General features: G+C 46.0%; 1 protein-coding gene across 1 annotated transcript in view; it reads left to right on the forward strand.

Moving 5' to 3' along the window:
• Window positions 1-14,782, forward strand: part of DMTN (dematin actin binding protein) — a 474,403-nt gene that overhangs the window by 293,978 nt on the left and 165,643 nt on the right. The window lies entirely within an intron of this gene.

Genomic DNA, 14,782 nt, shown 5'->3' on the forward strand with positions numbered 1-14,782 from the left:
TCCTTTGAAGGTGCTACCAACACTAATGTATTACAGGCTCCCAGCATCCACGTGGGTAATGCGGGTGCATTTCACAGAGGCTTGGCAGCAGTGCAAAAGATGTGTCAGCCAGCTCCTTGCAAGGCGCTACCAACACTAATGTATTACAGGCTCCCAGCATCCACGTGGGTAATGCGAGCGCATTTCATAGAGGCTCGGCAGCAGTGCAAAAGATGTGCCGGCCAGCTCCTTGCAAGGCGCTACCAACACTAATGTATTACAGGCTCCCAGCATCCACGTGGGTAATTCGAGCGCATTTCATAGAGGCTCGGCAGCAGTGCAAAAGATGTGTCAGCCAGCTCCTTGCAAGGCGCTACCAACACTAATGTATTACAGGCTCCCAGCATCCACGTGGGTAATGCCAGCGCATTTCATAGAGGCTCGGCAGCAGTGCAAAAGATGTGCTGGCCAGCTCCTTGGAAGGCGCTACCAACACTAATGTATTACAGGCTCCCAGCATCCACTGGGTAATGCACGCGCATTTCATAGAGCCTCGGCAGCAGTGCAAAAGATGTGCCGGCCAGCTCCTTGGAAGGTGCTACAAACACTAATGTATTACAGGCTCCCAGCATCCACGTGGGTAATGCGAGCGCATTTCATAGAGGCTCGGCAGCAGTGCAAAAGATGTACCGGCCAGCTCCTTGGAAGGTGCTACCCACACAAATGTATTACAGGCTCCCAGCATCTACTTGGGTAATGCAAGCGTATTTCATAGAGGTTCGGCAGCAGTGCAAAAGATGTGCCGGCCAGCTCCTTGCAAGGCGCTACCAACACTAATGTATTACAGGCTCCCAGCATCCACGTGGGTAATTCGAGCGCATTTCATAGAGGCTCGGCAGCAGTGCAAAAGATGTGCCGGCCAGCTCCTTGCAAGACGCTACCAACACTAATGTATTACAGGCTCCCAGCATCCACGTGGGTAATGCGAGCGCATTTCATAGAGGCTCGGCAGCAGTGCAAAAGATGTGCCGGCCAGCTCCTTGCAAGGCGCTACCAACACTAATGTATTACAGGCTCCCAGCATCCACGTGGGTAATGCCAGCGCATTTCATAGAGGCTCGGCAGCAGTGCAAAAGATGTACCGGCCAGCTCCTTGGAAGGTGCTACCCACACAAATGTATTACAGGCTCCCAGCATCTACTTGGGTAATGCAAGCGTATTTCATAGAGGCTCGGCAGCAGTGCAAAAGATGTGCCGGCCAGCTCCTTGCAAGGCGCTACCAACACTAATGTATTACAGGCTCCCAGCATCCACGTGGGTAATTCGAGCGCATTTCATAGAGGCTCGGCAGCAGTGCAAAAGATGTGCCGGCCAGCTCCTTGCAAGGCGCTACCAACACTAATGTATTACAGGCTCCCAGCATCCACGTGGGTAATGCGAGCACATTTCATAGAGGCTCGGCAGCAGTGCAAAAGATGTGCCGGCCAGCTCCTTGGAAGGTGCTACCCACATTAATGTATTTCAGGCTCCCAGAATCCACGTGGGTAATGCGAGCGCATTTCATAGAGGTATACCCTCAAACGGTGCCCTGCTTCACACCCTTTGTAGCAGAACTAGCGGCCACCCTGTATTTGAAACGGCCTACTCCTACTTCCTGCAAGTCCCTCTTATTCGCCTTATGAGTGCTAGGTCCATCTTATGTTCTGCTATCGAGCCCTATCAGGTGTCTCTTTTATACTGCACAAATCAATCACGATTAGCAATAGAGAGGCCCATCTCATTGACTATGTTATGTTCACGCTTTTTCCATTGAAGCCTCGCTGACGTCAACACAACCGCCTGTCTGCAAGAACTCCTGGCCACTTCAGAGTGAAGTTTCTGCAGATCCGCAGACACCGGTCTCTGCTGTTATTACTCTGTTTCCTATAAAAAGGAACTCAGTAAACACACATCAACCAAAAATGTAACCCACAATGGCCGGATCCTGAAATACAGTCACTTTAATGCGGCTCCTTTAGCTCCCCGAGTGCCTCCTCGCATCTGCTTCAGACATTCATAATTCTGCACTTCCTGCATTGAATTTAGGTCTAGCCAGTGGGTTCATGTTAGGTGCCTATTTTGAGCATAGCCGCTGTTCTGAATTTAGCTGAACTCTTGAGTATAGCCACTGCAGTCTAGTGCATTTTGTGCAAATCTGAGTATAGCCACTGTAGTATAGTGAATTTAGCTGAATCTTTGTGTATAGCCACTGTATTGAATCTAGCCACATTTTCATATAGCCACTGTACTGCATGTAGCTGACCATCTGAGTATAGCCACTGTAGTGTAGTGAATTTAGCTGAATCTTTGAGTATAGCCACTGTACTGAATTTAGCTGATTTCTTTTAGTATAGCCACTGTATTGAATCTAGCCACATTTTCATATAGCCAATGTACTGCATGTAGCGGAACCTCTGAGTGTAGCCATTGTAGTGTAGTGAATTTCGCTGAATCTTTGATTATATCCGCTTGTTATATAGTGAAGTGTTTGTAGGTCATGTTTGGATGTCAATACATCAAGCCCTAGCTACCAGTGTAAACATGTGTATTGTTAGACCATTCATTAACCCTCTTCTGTCTGCTTCCCTGCTGTTGCCTGGGTGATGGAAACAAACAAGTGGGGACCTGAAAGACGTCTAGGTTCCAGTGGCAGAAGAAAGGTGATCCAAGTCTTACCTAAGGATTGCAAATTGCAAAGACAATGGAACATATGTTGGCATATGTGAAAAGATAACAGTATGCCTCACACTGCAAACATTTAAGTTACAGACAGAAGAGAACAGGAAATTCTCTGCAGAGGCACAACCTCATTGCCCGCAGGGCGGGTGCTAAGAAAGGAATGACCTGAACCACAGCGAAACTGGAGAAGAGATATTATTAGAAGATGTTTTAGGTGTGGTAGCACTGGTCATTTGGCGAACAATGTGAATTGTCCCGGACTCAAGGCATCTTGCCTCAAGTATGGGAAGATGGGACATTTCTCAAAATGGTGTACATTTCTTTCAAAGGGGGTGTAAGGGTGATTTGTGCCGAAAGTGAAGAGGATGCTGCAGTGGGGGATATTGCAAAGGTGCAAAGAATCGTAAGGGGGGGAAACCCTTAGCAATTGTACTTATTGATAGTGCTGGAGTACTGAAGCTTATTGACACTGGTTCACACTACACCATCATAGTAAAGTGTGGTAAGAAAAATGCAAAGGGACCAAACTCATGCATCCCAAAGCTAAAGCAAATGGTGGATCACAGAGTGAAATGATTGGCACGTTCAAGGCAAAACTAGAGTTTAAGGGAAAATCAACTATGGGTAATGTATGTGTCCAAGCAAGGGGGAATCTTTTAGGGTGGAACCAAGCAGAGTGACAAGGGTATCATAATAGAACCCCGGGTTCTAGGACACGGCTCATTGTTTGACAGGAATGATTCATTACCAGAAGACATTTACCGTAATGTCGTAAGAGATGAACTAGATCAGGGTCCTGCGTCTCTCCTGATGTTTTGGACTACAACTCCCATCAGCCCTATCCAGCATAGTCAATGGGGAGGGATCATGGGAGTCATAGTCCAAAACATCTGCAGAGCCAAAGGTTGGCAACCACTGGCCTTGGTTGTTTGAAGGGACATTTTCGTAACATTAAACTGAAGAAAACATGCAAGACCTGTTGTGGCGAAAGTCAGGACTATTTCCATGTCAATGAGAAGGGAAACAACTGAAGAGATAAGAAAAATGGAACGAGAAGGAGTAATCGAACCTGTGGAAACTTCTGATTGGATTGCGCCCACAGTGGCGGTGCGCTAACCCAATGGCAAGGTTCCTTTATGCAAAAGAATGTTTCATCACTACACACAGTCCACCAATACAAAGCAGGAAGCACAATGCTCCACCACACAAAACTACAACTAAACAACAGTCCCAAGGATGTTCACCCCACGGAAATCAAAGAACCAGTCAGGACAGAAGGATACGAACATCCGAAAACACACGCTCACCAAGACGGATCCACTAGGACAACACTTCAACATGACCCCGAACCTGAACCACTCAAAGCCTTAACCGACCAGGGTCACACTAGATCAACTGAGAATAGATATCACCCACCCAGTCCCACTCCTGAAGATTAGGTTCAGATGCACCCACCAATCCAAACTATACTCAATAGGATACAGTTGGATTAGCGCAACACCACCAAATCGAGTCGGCCCACGAGGAACCAGCAACATCCAAACCCGCAGGTATGCAACTCTAACGGAATCATAAGTACCTGAACCAGGATACAGACCCCACTAACCCAAACCTCAATCTTCTGCATACTTAAACCCACACAAAACCACACAACCATCTCTCTCCACACAAACTTTACCACACTGCATCAACAACACATAAACTTCACCCACAGCACTCGAGGCCTTCATCCAATTCGATACCAGCACCAAAGCCCAGCACTCGGTGTATACTGAGCTGAAGCTGCCAACAGCACACCACTTCTCCCACTCTCCTTCTCGCCTCCTCCCGACTAACCCTATCCCACCCTTCCTGTTTACAGATCCGCCAGAGCGCCTGGGGACCAATTCCGTTGGTGACAGTGTGCTATAAAAGTACTGCTAACATAACATAACATTGTCCTCTTGGCAAGTAATTGTAGACCATTTTCTGTTGCCCAATATAGGGGAAATCATGAGCACATCAGCAGGGGTGAGTATGAATAGTACTTTGAACTTGGCCTCTGCATACCACCAAGTCAGACTGCACCCTGACTGTAGGGACTTAACTACTTTTGTAGGAGATTGCCATTTGGTCTTGTTTCTGCAGCCTCCTTCTTTCAGAGAGTTACGCATGGTTCATTTTGTGGCTTGAAAGGTGTCGCATATTTTCAGGATGACGTCCTTGTCACTGGTAGAGACTTAGTTGAACATGAGCAGAGACTTAGCAGGGTTCTTTCTATTTTTAGTGTGGCTGGGCTGACCCTACAAAGGGAAAAATGCAAATTTAGAAGAAATTCAATATATCACTTGGGTCACAGAATACGTGATAGAGGTAAGTAATCAAGGAAGGAATTGGTGAAAGCGATTGAGGAGGCACTTGGTCCAACAAACTGCCAACTGGTTATGTAATTTCTAGGACTAGTGGAATATTATTCCAAATTCATGCCACACTTTGCAGACAGATGCCACAGCATCAGAGACGTTCATTTTAATTGGTCGGATAATTGCCAAAGAGAGTTTGAAGACATAAAGAATGCTATTCCTACTGCACCAGCTTTGAGCAATTTGGATACAGAATCTATAAAAATGATTATGACTACCACTACTGACAAGGGACTAGGGGTGGTCTTAATGTGGTTATAAAATGGTGTTGAACGGAAATATTCCATAATAGAAAAGGAAGCGCTTATTGTCACCTGGGTCATCAATGGGGTTAGGGCTTTTCTATTGGGAAAGAAGTTTGCGGTCCCCACAAACGGTTGGCAAAAATCTTTATGAGCAATGGCTTGGACGGTGTGTCCAGGCGGATTGTGAGATGGGTCACATCATTGCAAGGTCATGATTTTGTTTTAGAACATGTCTGTGGGCAAGAACATATTGGATATGTAACATGTAGAAAGTGGCTGGAGTGCCTGGTCAGAGGCAGAACGATTAGGTGCAAACAACAGGATTAGAGATGAGCTGGGCATAGAGGGCATGCTATTGTGCAAAGCAAGTCGGATAGTCCCCCCGCTGGTGTAAGAAAAAGGATTTTGGAACTGGATCATGAAGGCCATTTAGGAATGACCAGAATTCTGAGGGCAAATTACTGGTGGCCCGGGCTAGATAGCCAAGTGAAAGAGATTGTTTAGGAGTGTGTCTTGTGTGGCAATTCAGATAACATGATGAGGGAGAGGGTCCAGCCACTCACATCAGTTGCAATGGGATTTCATTGATTTAGACATTTTGGGGGCCATATACGGTGATGGGGCTAAGAAGAAACATGCATTGTATTGATGGACCTATACTCCAAATGGGTTGATGTGGAAATGGTTCATGAAGCTGACACTGTAACAGTTATAGCAATTCTTGAAAGGGTTTTCCAAAGGGAAGGCTGCCCTGAAAAGCTGCTCACAGACAATGGGGTGCAACTCACCTCAAAGTTAATGTGTCAATATCTGTAAAGTAAAGGAATTGCACATCACAAATCCTCGTTGTATCACCCCAAGACCAATGGAGTGGTTGAGAGATTCAATTGCACCTTCATGCAGGGGGTTAGGATGACTGTAACAGCAGGTATGAGCTGGGAGGAATGGATCAAGAGTGTACAAGCTGTTGCCTCATGCAACCAAGGGGCTTAATTCCCTCTGGAGTCCTAAGGCGGTGGAAGACACATACGTTTGTGTGTCCACCCTTTTCGGGAAGGTCTGTATATATTAGTGATCAGAGGCTTAGGAATAGAGTTGGTAAGAAGTGTGAGGAGGCAAACTCAAGGTATGAAGATTGGAGGAGAGTGAAGAAAAGTAGCCTGGCAGAAGGAGAGAGTGTATGGGTCAAAAGATCCATCATCAGCAACAAAGGTGAGAGGAGAGATTGGGGTCCTCTACGAGTGAGAAAAGTGTTGGATGACACTGTTGTTCTAGAAGATGTTTGTGTGTGGAACAAGGGTAGGATTACGAACTAGAAGAGAAAGGGGATGACGGGCGTGCACCCATAAGTTAGTAACTGTGAATTATTAACAAGGACTTATTATTGTACATATGTATATTTGGTGTATATAAGGAGAGGAGATGTGTTATACACTGAAGTGTTTGTAGGTCATGTTTGATGTAAACATGTTTACTGCTAGTCCCTTAACCTCCACAGTCTGCTACCCTGCTGTTGCCTGGGTGATGGAACCAAAAAAGTTTGGATCTGAAAGACTCCTAGGTTCCAGTGACAGCAGAGAAAGGCAAGGCGTAGAACCTGAAGGACAGTTGCTGAGAAGAGTACTGCTGGGGAAAGCTGCCGTCTCCTTGTGTGGCTGGGGGCTTGTTTGTACCCACTGTATCCTGTAAATGCTGAATATATGAGAGAAGACAAAGGAAGTGTCCTACATTTATAATACCACTGTATTGCATTTAGCAGATTCTTCAGTATAGCCATTGAATTGAATTTAGCTGAACATTTGAGTATAGCCACTGTAGTAGTACATTTAACATAATCTTTGAGTATTGCCACCGTATTGAATTTAGCTGATTTCGGATGCAACTGTCCACTAACAATACTAAAAAGTCTACAATATCCTGCATACTGCCCCTCAAACACAGACCAAAACACTCATACCTCTACCGCAGCTAAAACCTAAAACCACCACAAACTGCACACACTATGAAACACCCAACACGAAACTAAACCAATTCCACACACATCCCCCCACACACACTCATACACCAACACCACATAACGTCTACCAACTAAAAAATAAACCAGCAGATAGTGACCATTTCCTTTCTCCGAAATGAAGCTACCAACAGTACATCAAAGTTACCATGCAGTTTTCCCTCTCCAGCTAACTAAGCCCTCCCTGTCCTCCATCTTTTTCATATCCGCCAGAGCGCCTGGAGAGGATGAAAAGGGCAGCGGTGCACAGTATAAATAACAATAACATAACATAACTTCCAGTTACTGCCCCTGCTCTGTGTGCCATACAGCCCTTGCATTATTCAACTACGTCCAACAAGCCTTTCCGCAGTACACCTATCACCTGTGCATCCATTATCACCTATCCATTCTGGTCTATAAACATCTTCTCACTGGGACCCACATATGAAGCCCCATATTGATTTGAATCACCCCCATGAAGCACACAGGTGACTTTGGTATACTGCCCACCCATCTTTTCAGATCTGTTTTTGAGCAGTCAGTACTCCCCTGTTGCAACTCTCTTCTAAATCCCCTATCTGTTCTTCCTACCACCAGTTAGCTCAGATACTCCAGCAACACCAAAAAGGTTACCAAAAGCACAGCCTTAATCACTTCTAAAAACTGGACAAAAGGCAAACCTATCACCACCTGGCTCAATAACTCATTTAACCAATTACTATTACAATTTTGTTTCGGGAGGATAGTGTAACAACACGGTTCGATCCCCGGGTCTGCGCTTAGAAACCTCTGGCTATTAAGCATGTTATAAATAACCAATTACAATTACAAACTTCACGGTGATCCCCTTCCTCCTGCAATCCATCCTGTAACTCCTTGTCTGCCTCATACTTTCAGCATCCGACTTCCCATATTCCTGTGTTGTGATTTGTAGTCTCAAAACAATGTACCATAAACGTACTTCCTGCGACCTGGAAATAATTATTGCAGATGCCAAAACGTTGTCAATCAAAACCAGACAAATCTCTGCAATGAAATGATACTGCTCTGCAGAAGTGCGGGGATGAGTAGTGGCTAAAATGCAAAATCAGACCGACACTACCACCAACCACAGTGAGCCAATAACAAAGGAAAAACAGACGGTTCTGCGTTAAAATAGTGAGGCCGAAAACAACACCATTTTTTGTGCCAATCTTGAAAAGTAAAAATCGATTTTCTTAATGGAGAGGGCGACCCCCTGCCACCCTCACATCCCAAATCTTTTTTTATACCCTACCAAACTCTGCATCTATTTGTTTTTAAAAAGGTGTTTTGCTGTGTCATCAATGGCATTTGTGATGTCATCTTTGATGTCCTGGGTGTTAGTGTTAGCAGTGCACGGTGGGGCGAGTTATGGTTGCTTATCTTACCATAACTGCCGAATTTCAGGGTTTTTTCGGTTTTACTTTGAACCATAACGTCCCTTTAACAAAGTTTTTTCACTGAATTTCATAGGTTTTTAGTAGCGTAACTTAACCATAACGTCCCGTTAACAAAGTTTTTTTTACTGAATATATATATATATATATATACTTTCATTAAACAATCAACATTCAATCAACTAAATAAAAACACTGGCAAAAGCCCTTCCCTCTGGAAGAAACGCAGAAGATGCAGAACTAGTATACAATAGTACTCTGGGTACTTGAGTAGGGATGACCAGGCAAGCAAATGCAGAAAAAGGATATACCTTTCAAGAAAAGATTTGAAAAGGAGGCTTACAAGTCACTAAAGTGTACCAAGAAAACAATCATCTCTAGACATCTGTTATGTTGTAAAATGCAAGTACTGTTTTCTTAAGAGCAATGGCTATGTAACAGCGCCTTGATGCCCTAGTGTTTAGTGCGCTATATAAATGTACAAATAAATAAATAAAGTCCTAGAAAGTGGACAACAGTATTTTATTCTTGGTCTTGGGTGGTTCAATAGCATCAAACTTGTCTTCTCGGCATGTTCTTTGTGGTCGAAGCAGGTTTGATCTGCAGCGAGTCACATTGATTCACGTGGTGAGTAGGTGTCGAGTCGTTGTCAAGACCGGGGCACTGCATGTTAAAGTTGGCATTCAAGGTGAAGTGGTTTTGAAAGATCCAACAGGCTTGATGGTTTGTCGAGTCTGTTTGAATCAATGCTTTTGCTGGGTCGAGTCAATGTGTGGCACAATGCAATGGCTTCCAGCGGTTTAAATTGGTGTTCCAGTCGGGTCGAGGCAAGGTCCTGTTGATTTGATATAGTGCTCAAATATGCGGGAATTCGAAGGATTCCGCAGTGCTAAGCCTGGTTCAAGCAGAGATGACGATGAGTGCTACTGGTAAAATAGTGTTGAGCTGGTTCCAAGAAGCAGGTGAGAGGTTCAAAATCATGAAGTGCCAAAAGCAGCACTTTGCATCCTGTACCAGCTTAAATGGCATCAAAAGCGGTTCACATGTAGTTCCAAGTTGCGGAAACAGGATTCCAGTTGCTCGTGGGCTTTCTGGTTGCTGAAAGCCCAGGTACAGGGGCTCCAAGGACAGAGTGAGTCCTTCTGCTTCAATTCCACTCCAGGGAGCTTGGCATGAACCTACAGGGGGTCCTTCACTACCAGAGACAGGGTCCTGTGTGACCAGCATTTGAGGCATAGGTTCAACAGCATTTCACCAGCAGTGTGCCCGGGGAATGTTTAGGGATCAGAGCTATCCTCTGCTTTGGATGTCTCCTCTATGGCAGATGATTCTGAAATGGACTGCACTCCCAACAGTGATCCAAAGGTGTATTCTTCTTGGTATCTAAAGATGAATAGAATAAATAGTAAGAGACCCTTTCCTTGTAAAGGCAAACTGTCACTGGAGATGGGCTCAAACCAAGCCGTCCATAAGGGATCCAATCAAATGTTGCTGTAACAAATGTCCATTGCCTTCTTGCGTCTTGCACAGAGGGCACTGTCCTGCAGGAATTTAAAGAGGCAGGAGGGAAAGTGTCCCAAAGAAAACCAAGACGATGGAACCCCTTCTCACGTCTACCTTTCCCTCTCTGGCTACTCTAACATGGCCCCTTTCACCCCATGCCTGCTGAGAGCAAGTGTCCCAAAGAAAACCAAGACGATGGAACCCCTTCTCACGTCTACCTTTCCCTCTCTGGCTACTCTAACTCGGCCCCTTTCACCACATGCCTGCTGACTTCAAAGGCCTTTTGGTGTGCAGCAACCTACTATTTGATTTAATTATTTATTGGGTATTTATAATCTGCCTATACACAAGATGTTTCAAGGTGCAAAAAGACAAGGGGAGGGGAAACAGGGATGAAGAAAAACAAAAATGGTCCTACTAAGCCTTGTGAAATTCGGATAGTGTAAGTGCAGTAACAAGAAGTGTGGGGGTGAGGAGGGAGGAAGTGTCGGTCCGGGCAGAAGGGCCCGTGGGTTTAAGTGCGTGCCAGGGGAAGCCAGGTGGACAGTGCCAGGAGAATGCAGAGAGTGCAGGGGAAAGAAGATCCACGTTCTATGTATGAGGAACAGGGCTGGAAGGGCTAAAGGGGTGCAGGCTCAGCCAGGCTAGTGCAGGGGGGGATCTTGGAAGGACAAGTGCAGGTGAGGGTGGGTGAAGGTGAGACCAGATGCAGGGGTAGACTGGTGGAGGAGGGCCTGGTTCCCTGTACGAATTTGAGAACCAGGCAGCCAGTCAAGAGGCAGAGGGGCACATTAGCAGGGGAGTGGAAGGATGAAGAGAAAAGGATTGTCTTGAGATGCTTCTGGAACTTAAAGAGTTCCCGCTCAAGCCTGAGAGGGGCAGGGAGGCCATTCCAGAGGGAGGCACCTGCGGAGGAGAGAGATCTACCCCCACACTCTGCTTGGAAAAGCATCTGATATGCAGAGAATTGGAGCTAGAAGACTGAAGGGCTATAGCAGGGAGGTATTTAGAGAGAGAGAGTTGGATGTATTGGGGTCCCAGGCCCCGGAAGGCCTTGTGGATGATGCAAAGGGTCTTGAACTTGATCTTTGCAGCAACTGGGAACCAGTGGAGAGATTTTAGGGATAGAGTGATGCGGTCCCTGGGCTTGAGGCCAAGGATAAGTCTTGCAGTCTTATTCCGGATTAGTTGAAGGAGGTGACGGGAGGAGTTAGGCAGATTGAGGAAGACGCTGTTGTAGTAGTCCAGCCTGGAGAGGACCAGAGCTCTGGAGACATTGAGTTTCTGGGGGAAGGTGAGGAAATGGAGAATGCCTCTGAGGAGGTACAGCTGAAAGTGGGCCTTCTTGGCAAGGTCTGTGATGTGAGGAGAGAAGGAGACAGAGGAGTCAAAGATGGCACCAAGGTTTTTTGCCTCACAGGAGGGTGATGGGAGGGGGCGCCTGGAGGGCAGCCAGAGTGTAGGAGGGAAGGAGGGAGAAGGGGTCCCAATGAGAAAGAGAAGGAGAAGGAAAAGGGTCTGAGCCTTACTGGCATTAAGGCAGAGACTGTTAGCAGTGCACCATGCCTCAATAGCAGACAGTCAGGAATGAGAGAGGGTGAGGAGGAGGAAGAGGAAGGAAGCTTGAAGGAGAGCTCCATGTCATCCACATAACACTGGAAGTTAGGATAGAAGGCAGAGATCAAATGGGCTAGAGGGGCAAGGAAGATGTTGAAAGCCAAGGCGAGAGGATAGAGCCCTGAGGGACACCACAGGTGGAGAGTGAGATGGAGGAGAGCAAAGTGCCCAGTTGAACCTGGGAAGGTCAGTCAGAGAAGAAGGAGGTCAACTAGTCCAGAGCCAGGTCTGTGATGCCAAGGGTATCTCAGAGCCGATTTATTAAGGCAGCATGATAGACAGTATCAAAGGCAGAGGAAAGATCAAGAAGGATGAAAATGGAAGGAGAGCTGGAATCGAGATTAGAGAGCAAGTGTTCACTTGTGTTCAGGAGAGCAGTTTCCATGCCTCGTGCAGCTCTGAAGCCAGACTGGTGGTCGTGGAGACAACCAACAGATTCACTGTGGTGGATAAGCTGGGAGATGGCCAGCTTCTCCAAGAGTTTTCCCAGGAAGGTGGTAATGGAGATAGGGCGGTAGTTAGCCGCACAGGAGGGGTCGGCTGAAGGCTTTTTGTGGAGAGGGTGAACAAGGGAGTGCTTGAAGAGTAACGGATGGATCCAGTGGCAAAGGAGTGATTGCAGAAATCAGCCAAGGCTGAAGTTTTCATGGAAAGTGGTGCAGCACGGGAACATGTATGCACTATGCTTTTGGCATGAACCTTTATATGAAAGAGAATGAAACCGAATTGCCTGCATCATTTTATTTACTAGTAAACATTTAAAATGCCAGAGTTCTCAAATCCTCGCCACATGGTATCCTTTCACAACCTCATCCCAATATCCCTCTTTTTTTCCAGCCCCACTTCTGAAGTACAGTGGCCCCGCTAACAGATATTCCCTCTAGGATATGCTGTGTGATGTTAGAGATCTTTTATACTGTGCCAAATCAACACCACAGTGGTTTCAAAGCGCTAATGCTCATCTATAATTTAACATATTGTGCCCCCCATCTAGATCATAGTGTGTGAAGAAAAGAAAAAGGAAAGGGGTAAAGTGATGGGCGAGAATAAGGTAAGACACACAGGGGTGGAGTCAGATTGGTGTGCCAAAGGATGGTTAAAGGTAGAAGCATGGTGCTTGATTGACATTGCGTCAATCTAGTAAATGCTGGCAACAAACTCTCTAGTAGGAATAATCAGCCCTACAGATAAGTGGCGTACCAGACACTTTTCCCCCCTCAAAATGGGAAAATACTCCCAACAAAAATAGGAACAATGCACACGAAGGCGACTGCTTCTACCCACACAGCTCCATGGATATCTTCACATCAGTGGTAATAGCAGAGAATCGCAGGAAAGAGTGAGTAAGCTGAAGGGCACATTTAAGGTAAACGCACATTATTTTATTTGCATAAATTACAATTTCAAATCATTATGGATTTCAAAAGAGCTATCCAATATCTTTTGTGGAGTAAGAATGATTTTTATTCACCCAAAAAATATCTGATTGGAAATGGGAATTACTATTTTACTCACTAAAAATTATTCGGCTCCTACTACCACTTCAAAATCTTATCTGGAGCCATGGGTGTAATGATTTGGCATATCCAGCATCCCAGCCACTCCCCTGCATCTGGAAGCAGCCCACAGGCTTTGCACCACTGTGAACAAGACTACACATCAGCAAGATTGCTGCCAACACTGGATATCTGACTCTCCCGAAACTGAATGTTCCACTTTAAACATTCCAACACAAACACCTGAAATAGATGTCATTTGCAAGCAGGACCAGGACTAATAGACACATGGCTTTTCCCCATAATGAAATAGCAGAGATTGGCTGAACAAGCGATAAGATGGAAGCTGCCCAGTGCAATAAGTGTACTTTTGGGTGTGTGTCTTGTGTGTCCTAAATGAGAGGGGGCATTCAAGGGTGTGGCAGCCTTGCTCGCTGTGCCAAGGTAATCAGTATGCGCCTAACAACCACAAACAAGACAGAGACATACCTAGGGTGCTTGTGTATCCGTGAAGTTTGGACATAGCCTATGAGTTCGGGCTGGTCTGCTCCCAAAGGTGGCAGGACAAAGGGCCTCATTCCGAGTACGGCGCTAACCAATGGCGCTATTAACGCCTTGGTTGACGCCGTACCCGGACCGGCAGCGCCTTGGTGGATGGCGGAATTACCGCCCCATTCCAAGGTTGGCGGGGCGGTAATTCCCCAATCCCCATTTACCCTTCCCCATTCCCATTCTTGCCCCATAGGGCATAATGGGAGTCGGGAAGGCGTTAATTACGCCACCGTAAATTACGGTGGCGTAATTAACATCAAGGTCCCTTAGCGCCATGGTTTTTAACACCTGCTAAAAGCAGGTGTTAAAACCTCCATGGCGCAAAGGGAACTCGGAGTATGGCGGTAAGGGATTACCGCCACCGCTCTCGTTAGCGGTGGCCGCTATCCCTTACCGCCATACTCGGAATGAGGCCCAAAGACTGATTTCCATACAGTTTTTTCCCCTTGTGTAATGGCACACATGGCATAAGAAAAACATAAATTAAAGCTGCCAGAGCACTGTCAGTGGCTATGATTAATTCAAAGCTTTCCATGCATCCCTTTTTGGTGTTTACTGCGAGCCTGCCTAAGCGGGAGCCGCTATGCTATGCCCAGACGTGAGTCACTTACTCTGTGTGCCAAGGCAATCAGGCAGTATCACACTGATGAAAGCCAACATGGCTGAAACAAATCTGCCGTTGCTTATTTATTTTGTTTGTATTTTTTATTTTAGCATTTATAGCAGCGCACCAAAACCTCAGCCATCAAGGCGCTAGTTAGAGTAAGTGCAAATGTCATTATTCAAAGCAGGAATACGCATATGGTTACAGCATGCAAGTGGTGGGACAAGCATGATCAGGCAGACCCGTGCATCA

Source organism: Ambystoma mexicanum, chromosome 10, assembly GCF_040938575.1.
Source record: "Ambystoma mexicanum isolate Mex_15411 chromosome 10, UKY_AmexF1_1, whole genome shotgun sequence".
NCBI classification, from domain to species: Eukaryota; Metazoa; Chordata; class Amphibia; order Caudata; family Ambystomatidae; genus Ambystoma; species Ambystoma mexicanum.